This window comes from Aptenodytes forsteri, unplaced genomic scaffold (assembly GCF_000699145.1).
Source record: "Aptenodytes forsteri isolate BGI_AS27 unplaced genomic scaffold, ASM69914v1 Scaffold252, whole genome shotgun sequence".
Lineage (NCBI taxonomy): Eukaryota > Metazoa > Chordata > Aves > Sphenisciformes > Spheniscidae > Aptenodytes > Aptenodytes forsteri.
Window position 1 is genome coordinate 1,163,834 of NW_008794281.1, and position 9,522 is coordinate 1,173,355.

Here is a 9,522-nt window from a genome sequence, read left to right on the forward strand (position 1 = left end):
AAAAGAAAGAAAAAAAAAAGAAATCCTGCAGTATTTTATGGAAATGTTCTCAAAATAAAAAGGGCAACCTGCCTTGCAATTAGTATTGCGATCACCAGTATTACTTGGAATGTTGAAAGTATGAAACCCTTAAGAGAAGAGAATAATTACTGTATCAGTAAAAACACAGACTGCAGCTGATAAACCGTTGGATAAATGTGTATATATACTTAACACATTATCTTTTTACTCAAAGGCGTGCTGGATTCTTTGTGTCCCAGTGCTGGAACCTGGGGCAGGGGAGCTGGCTGGGCTATAACGCTGGGCACTGGGACTGCAGCTCCCACCGAGCGCGGGGCTGCGGCCAGGTGCTGCGCTGCGCAGGGACCCTCTGCTGCAAGGAAGGAGGCAGTTAATGCTGGTGGCTGCTGCGAGACAACCCCGGCAGCAGGACCGTGCCTCTCCCCCAGTGCAGGGCTCTGCCATGCAGGAAGGAGGGCCACCTGCTAAGAGCAGGTTTGATGCTTCTGTAGAGCTCTCTGTTACGATGAGGACTCTCATTTTCTTTTCAGCTTGGCAGAGCCGTGATTTTTGGCAGGTGTATACTACTAATATCAGTCTACCTCACAAGGGTGTTTGCTAGACTCAGTTAATTAATATATGTCATATTTGGAGATAATTAGGAAGTGCTCTATAACTGAATTCCAGTCTCTGTCATCATCTGTAGGATTTTTGCCACTAGCTTCAACAGGGAGAAGATTTTGTTGTACAATGAAACCCAAAGAACAGGTTTTTATGAGACTCAAAGAGCATAGTAAAAGTAGGACAACTCCGAGTGCTTTCTAACATGTAACAATATCGATCTGCTACCACTGACCTCCTACTGCTGCTAGCAGAATGACTAAGCAAAGGCTGTTTATTTTCCTATAGATCAAAGAGAAGCAACAAAAGAGATCTCCCCAAAAGGTGGTTCACTGCAGAAGTCAGTGCTCTTGTTTCCCTATCTGATCAGCAGATTCCTTCAGCTTGCATTGATAAACCCGGCTGCTGCTCAGTCAGCCTCAGCCCTGTCATCAGTCTTGTCGGACAAGATGCCTGACTCTTCCCAGGCTGCATGGGAGAATAACAGCGTTGCTCTGGCATAGCTAAAATACAATAGATGGGAGCTGGAATATAAAGTGGGGAATTCCTCACATACCTTCCCATTTTCATGGACTATTGGCAGGGAGGGGGGGGGGGGAAGGAAGCACACTTTGGCATTCAGCCAGATATTTCATTCGTTTTCCTTTTAATTGCCTGAAGTCATTCCACATTGTGCTAGGCTCCCCCCTCCCCGACCTCTCTTTTCTCTGCATCCTTTCCCTCCCTCCCCCTTGCAGCCACCCTCAGCCCCAGTGGCACAGCAGGAAGGCTGGGTCCTGCCTCCCGCACAGCCTCCAAGGAGAGGAGCACCTGGGCGCCCACGTTACTGGGATGCTGCTCTCTGGTCTGATGCAGAACAAGCAAAAATCCCTCTGTGGGATAGCAAGTGCTTGCCTTACCAACATTGTCAGCCTTAGTATGTGGCATAGGACCACGCCGTTAACTTGGGCAAACTGTCGTATTTCAGTGGAAATCAATGAGACTGCAACAACATACATCAGCTGAGGGTCTTTCCCTGAGTCTTTACCCATATTCATTATCCGAGGTGTCTTCCTTAAGGCTTTAACTAAATTCCAAATCCCCATTGCAGTCTACTTAAATTGCCACTACAATGTCAATTACCTCAACCAGTCCCCTCTCCCAGCACCGCACTGCTGTGTGATGCTATTGGGGTGTGTTACACAGAGTTGTTTCATTCTTTGGAGCAGTTTGCACTTTAGTGAATACAGTCGGTCTTGCAATGTCTCTGTCCCCAGTGATCCTTATTTAATATTTGAAAAATGCAGAGGCAGAAGGTATGAGAAGTAGTACTTTTTTCTGCAGTCAAAGAATCCTAACCAGCAAATTTGTTATTTTTTTAATTATGCTGAAGAGCAAAGCTCTCAAAGACTTCATCTAATATCTTTTAAAAGACTGCTTTTCTAAAATAATTTAATGAAAATGCATTTTAAAGAGCTTTAAGACAAACTTTACCTCCAAATCTTTATGTAAACAGTTGGATATGTTTGTATAACAGTCATTTCAGGACAGTGGATTAGAATGCATCCCCTGTTCATTAGGGATCAGATCCTTGCATATCTTACAGATCGGGATCTTTTTTCCCAAACAGTAGTCAATAAAAAATTGCTTACTACTCAAATAGGCAAAAACCTATTTGATGAAAAATAGGCTGAAAGCAGATGTGGTTTTATTTTGATTACATAACAATCTCAGTTTTCTGGGATATTCTGTAGAATTTAAGAAGAAATTGATATACCAGATTTTGCTTTTTAAGGTAATGTTCTGGGTCCTGGAGTAACTGTGGTTTCAAGTCTAACATCTGCATTCAATCTTTATTTAACCTAGTTGTCAGTTGCCAATTTTATATCAGTGAATGATACGGTGATGTTCTTTATTGGAAGGGTTGTAGCAGAATGAAAGAGAAGAAAAGAAAAGAAGGGAAGAGAAGGGTAAGACTGTTGTCTTGTCAGGAAGTAAAAATCTAGAAAACCAAAAAAAGAAGGATTGCTAATGGAGTTTATACTCTACAAAACTTCAGGAAAAATGCTTGCAAATCCAGGTTGGCCAAGATATTTTTTTTCTGAGGTTATTACTCAGGTTCTCGCTGTATCTGAAGTCTCAGTCCAGTCTTAAATGAGACTGAGGAGCTTGCACGAAGACCAGCACACGAGAGTAGCCTTGATTCTAGCCAGGAGCTAAACCATTTGCTATACCTGCATTACCTGGCAGAACCTGGGTGGGGAGCAGAGCACAGCCCAGTCCCTATCCCATGCTCTTTGCCTTCATGCCAGCAGCAAGGGGGTACAGGGAAGTGCTATTCAGATGCCCCCAGATCACTGGCTGCCACCCTGCATGCAACTGGAGCCCAGTGACAGCGTCTGCCCAGCAGTGAGCCCACGACATCGAAAGACTGTGGTTGCAATCTGTGTTTGGCTTTCACGACGAACTCCAGCTCATTCCTGAAGTACAAAGATGGCCTGTTGATTCATATCTTAATGTTATCTTTAGAAATGCTTTCTTAAATAAAGCCTCGATAGAGATCTGCCAGGGTTGCACAGCAGATGGGGACAACACTGCATTGGGCAGCAACATGTGTCCAGCCACACTTCCACTGAGCTGCTGCCAGTCACAGCAGCCGGGGAGACACAGCAATAGAGGATTTTATCTTGTGTGTTTCCGTTAGGCTAACGAGAGGAAAGCTTGCTTGGCTTCCCACCACGGTGCAGCCTCACCTCCCCATAACAGTACAGACACCACCTACAAAGTGGGGCTAACTACGGGAAAGATAAAAGGAACAATCAAAAATGTGGGACGTTCAGCTATTATACAAAAAAGAGCTATAAAAGCGTGACAGAAAGAGGACGGAAGTGCAACAAGTAGCTAGAGAGGGAGAAATTATGCAAACTTTCAAATGCACTGCAGTGATGTAGTGTTTAGTGGGCTCTTAGTAAGAGTTAGTGTTTGTGCGCTGATTATATCTCTGATTTACAAAGCACTTTTCATTCAGAGATCTACAAGTATCTCACACACACTAGTGCCAAAGTCACCGCATTTGCCAGTAGAGTGAGCCAGCTCTGGAATGCCATTAAAAGCAAATGCTGTCTAACGTCCTACTTTTTAAACACAAATATCAAAGAGAGGGAAAAAAGAGAGAGTTGGAGGGAATGGGAGGAGGGAGGGGAGAGTCAATTGCTTTTGCAGAAACTGCAGTTTCTTTCAAAAAACCCGTCATTGACATCTTTCCCCAGAAAACATTTTGTCATGCACATCAGTGTATGTCTTTAAGGAGATCAATCTAGAGAAGGAGTCAAACCGACAATCATCATGTGACAGATTTTCAGATGGTGTTCTCATCAATCACGCTGATAATGAGGTGGCAAATTGCTGTCTTATAGCAAAACTAGAAAGACAACTACCCCAGTAGGTGTCAATGAATATGTCAAAGGATTGTCCCTAGGGGAGTCTGAGAAGGTTCTCAGAAACCTTTTTGTGAAGCCTGAATGCAGAATACTTTATTGATCACTAAAGAACTTGCACTGACATGCTATTTCCCTATGACATTTGAACCACCAATTTCCTAACTCATGGTGAGTACCTATTCGGTAAACACTTTGGGAGTTTTCTTTCACCTTTAGATATACCAAAAAATCCTGTTTTAATATTGTTTTAGTCTTTCATCTCCTAAAGAACATCAAAAGCAAAATTTTACAAGTTATAAGTGAGCAAAATGCCTGAAAATGTTTAATGACCAATAATCACTGTGACCCAGTAATAATAATTCAGAATTAACTTGTTTAGATTATACTCTGAGCTATTTTCCTAGGTTGACTAGTATCTTACATTCTGTCTTCTTAGTGAAGCAAGTAGTCCTGGAGTAACCTGCTATTAATCTGCAGAGCTGGGTTATCAGTACAGTGACTTTTGAAGATAAAATGGTCCTTTTGTTCTCCATTTCCTAAGTCTCTTAGCATCTGAATTAGAGCCCAGTATGCTCCTGCAGCTGGAGATCATGCAGCGGTGAATTGCCATCACTCCAGGTTGTGTTCTAGAGAGTTTTGACGGCAGACAGGCTGCTGTTTACCAGGCCTGAAATTCTGCATGCCTTGTTTGTCCGATTTTCAAGCAATCATGGTAATGCTTATTTTCTCCCATTTTTGTCAGAGTGCAAACAGTATGGACTGTCCTTTTCAGTTCTGAGGCAAATAATATTGCAAAAATAGTGCAAATTTTACACACTGCTTTGATTGCTCTTGGCTCAATTGTGAGCCAAATTTCACAAGATTTCCCTCAATATTTACATGAAAAAAAGTGTCCAAACTCCTTCTGAGATAATTTGAATAGTCTTTAAGTTTAACACTGCTCAGTTTTGGTAAGAAAATGTAATGTGATGTGAAGAAATTTGTTTAACTTTTTCTTGAAAACCACTTTGATAAAAATCTTCATTTAAAATCAGTTACAAAAAGGAAATATCCATCCAATTAATAATATTGCACAACAAGATTTTATGCTGAGAAAAGGCCACATTTCAATAAAAAATATTTTAATGCAAACATTTCAATTTGATTTGGGGTTTATACGGTGCCTAGTACACCTGTTTCTAGTCTTGAGATTAGTAATGCAGAATCATACCTGGAATAAGTTTTCTAATATCCATTTGGGCTTGTGTGGCTGAGGTCAAATGTATTGGGGACACAGCCTCACCTCTGTATAAAATTGTAAGTGTATGGTTGATAACTCATAGTGCACATCGTAATTAAATGCTATTATCTGGTATACCTCTACATTGCAATTATATGCAAACTCTTGGCATAAAAGCACACAGATTTTACATGTGCAGCTGCCTGGGGTTACACATGCCTGGGGTTGTCCCATCTTTGAGAATATTTAGGCATTCAAAACTACTGAAACATATTTGGGTTTACATTCAGCTTTTGTCATATCAAATTAAACATATGCAGAGCACATGCAACAATAATGAACATAATTACAAGCAATAATAGTGCAAAGGCAAAGAAGACCCATGCCCAACGTATTCTCTGTGTACCACTTATGCTCGCTTGCTGGCAAGTTTTGCCTTAAATCAAATGAGGCATCAGCCTAATTTCACATGCATCTTCTGTCAGAAGGTGGTTGTGAAAGTCCGAGAAAAGCAGTCCAAAAGATTGTTTTGCAGAATGTCAAAAGTTAGAAACTGGAACAATGTCTGGGATTGTTCCTGCTTCCGACCTTTGACATTCCATGAAACAATATACTGAAGCACAGCTCTACTTCAACATTATGAGTAATGTATTTCAAAGGGTTTATGACCCTTATCTAATTCCAGTTAAAATTAATGGAAAAATTCCCACTGAACAATAGTAATAATAAGTGTAGTCTTGTTGGATTGCCAAGGGGCCAGCTGTAAAAGGACCACTATTGTGCTAGACACTCAGCAGAGCAGTAGCAAGCTCGAGTCCCAAAGAATTTATGATCTAAACAGACAAGACAACCCCATGGGGAGGGAACAAAATAGCCCAGGAACTGAATGGCATCCTATTATACCATGCGTAATTGAGTCATATCAGTATTTAGTATCTTGGATCTTAATCTCCCAATTAATACAATTGGCATTAGAGACTTGAACTAGAGCAATCCCAATTGCATCTTAATTGGAAATTTTTTTTGGTTTGAATTTCCATCGTCTTTGGGGCTCTGTTCATATTCCTTTAGTTTCTTACCTGGACATTTAAGACATGAACAATGTGGGACCCCAGATGAGGTAGCAGGTGTATTTTTTGAAGGCAAGGAACCATCAGAGCCTGAGTAAGCTTTCCAAGAATGTCAATGGCGTGTACCTTGGCATATGGAGTAGCACTCCATATATTTACTAAAACTCAAAGAAATCTGCTGTGATAAGCGCTGCTGAGACAGGCCTGCAATGGGATTTAGGATTTTTTCCCTTTCACACATGCCCAAATAAAGCAGCAAGGCAGGCAGTGTGAAGATCAGTGACACTACTGCCATCCTTAGCTGAGTTGGCTGTCCTCCTCTCATGCTCCCCTGTGTGCAGCTAGCTTGGACGGTGGTGTCTTAACCATATGACCTGTGGATCATTTAGACTCAGGAGGGCTGTCTGTTTCTCTCCTTCTTTTTGCAAACTTCATAAATGCTTTCAGTATTGGGCCTTTACTTGGCTAAATGTGTGTAACATATGTGCTATGGCTTCTGTACTGATCAACGTCAGCACCCAGGAAAAGACCAGGTCCCTTAGCAGTAAAATCTAGACCCTTTTGATTTGAGTGATGAGAGAGAGATTACCAAGTACCCTGTGAAATATATGCTTGCAGTATGGTCAAAGGAGACAATCTGGTTTTAATGTTATAAAAATTGTGATGTACAAGGCAATTAGGTGAAGCATGAGACTTCTTCAACTATTCTTTTCCTTAAAGGCTCGGGGAGGGGAGGAGGAGGGCAAGGAGACATTAAGGAGGTTGCTATCCTGAGCCTGCATTAAAGCCCCTTCAGATTCTCAGTCACGTTGTCCCAGTCTGAAGATTTGTAAGAATTTTGATGCACTATAAGCAGTGAAAACCCACAGCTGCTATTCACATCCTGAAATTAGTCTCTGCCCAGAAGACTGTCTTGGAGGATTATGTGATCCTTTCTTGCCACCCACTCACTCTGTCATTTCCTAAACTCTGATGTTTTTTACAGCATCTCTGGCAGTTAAAAGAACATATGTACATGTATATCCCTGGAGCAGACTGCAAACATGTTTTTAGAAGTACACAAGAAGACATCTATTTCATAGGTCAACCAAAAGTAACTGGCTTTTATTGTTAAGGGACTAAAGGGAACACATGTACCGCTGTCGGCTTCTCTCCACACCCACTCTACGAGATGACTACAGAATCAATTTCATCAAGAATGAAGACTGCATAATTCAAGCAACAGGGTCAAAAGTCTTGTGTCTACAGGAAAAGTGCACTGGTTTAACTTCAGTCAGTTTTTAAATCAACATTATTAAAGCTTGGTTAAATAATTAGGTAAGTAGATTAATACCACTTCTAATTTAATTTAAAGCTAAGCTAATTTAAGACAAAATAATAGCTGCTTTTTTACGCTAAAATGAATATATTCCCACAAGACTTTGCACTGATTTACCTAAATCAATTAAATTCATATCTTAGGTCAAACCAGTGCAACTTTCCCATGTAACTAAGGCCTTAAAAAAAGGCGTTTAAAGATAGATATCTCAGTTAAACACTTAAGCTGCAGTCTGAATCCTATTGAAGTCAACGAGACAGGAGAGCATGCTGCCAGCAAGGCACAGACTGAAGTGTGTTTCTGAATGAGTAGCTTCATTCTGCTCTCAGGAACAAACCTCCACTTCAGCGGGAGTCATCTTAGGATCATGGCAAGTTAATATTTTTACTTCTTCCATGTTGGCAGATGGAGATTAATCATAGTTACTTTCACATTAACTGGTCTGAATCATTTGTACCAGCGTAGCAACAGCCTAACTGAATGCAGGGCTCAGGACAGACTATGAAACCACAGATATCTGCATAAATATTCAGATAACTGCCATGTGCTGAGCGGTCATGGCTGCTCTGCTATTCCCACTTATGCCAACTAGTACAATCATACAAACTGTTATATTTTCCAGCAGGATAGATGGATGTTCCATGGTAGGTATGGGCCCAGCTGACATAGTGGGTTGCTCCAGATCCTCCCGAGCCCCGAAGTTGTGTTCCAATGTCTTTTATATGTTGTTCCTATCTCTGTTTTTATTCCCCAAACTCAGGAGAAGCATACACTATTTCATAGCTCAGCTTCTTCTTTCTTGTGGTCCTTGCTCCCTCCGTATGACTCTGAAGCTCATTTGGGTAATAGCTGTTCTCTTTCACCTTCAGTCCTACGCTTATGCTGTGTCCTTATCTTTCTACATGCTCATATGAATTGTATTTAAAACAAGTGCAGTACCGCAGCTGCTTCCAGCAATCCCATCTGGGATTTGCACCTCTTCCCCATGACAGCAGGTCAGCTATTGCTAGGTGTTTGGGAATTCCTGTGCCAAAGGAGAGGGGCTCAGCTCTCCCACAAAGCACTGACAAAGTGTTTTCACCTTCTGCAGGCCTCTTACTCAGACATTCAGTACCATTTGTATTCAAAGTAGCAGGAAATGATGGATGCTTTGAATATGGTGCATCTTTCATACAAACCACATAGCTTGTGTGTTGTGGTTAGACCTTGGCATTACAGAAGTGAAAAGGCTCTGATGATCAGAATAACTGGGGGGGGGGGGTGTCTACTTTTTTTTAGGGAATGGCACCCCAAACAGCATCAGGGATTGTCAAAATGCAGATGAGTTTGTAGTGCCTTCACACCTGATGCTCTTTACACTGACTTGTGGAGTGAGGCCGCTGCATGAAGAGGAGAAATATATTTCCTCACTAATTGGATGCTTGTCCCTCTGATATGGGCAAACTGCTGACAGATTGCTCTGCCTGACTCCCAAGTGAGTGTATTGTGTCTGTGTGTAGGGAAAGGTCTAATATAAGGGTGCTGCTAAACCATGTTTAGATAATTAGCTCTTGGTTTGTGTAATAGCTGCTCTTAGGGCAGGCAATTTACTGGTGAGGGAGAGCCTGCAAAGATTTAGCCCTGCTGTCCTTCAGCCTCTTGTCCACTTTTGCAAACCATGCTCAGGCCTGACTATGCCTCCATACTGAGATGAAGGCTGTGTCCAACTCTGATTTCTGCTAGCACCTTTTACAGCTTCTCTGGTGCTCTACCTGGTATGAGTGCTACCCCAATGCTTTCTCTCTACCATAGCCCTGTAAAAATAGTTGCATAAACAGTCACCCCCAGGGCTGAATTACAAAAGGAAGGGAAGGGAAGGGAAGGGAAGGGCAGGGA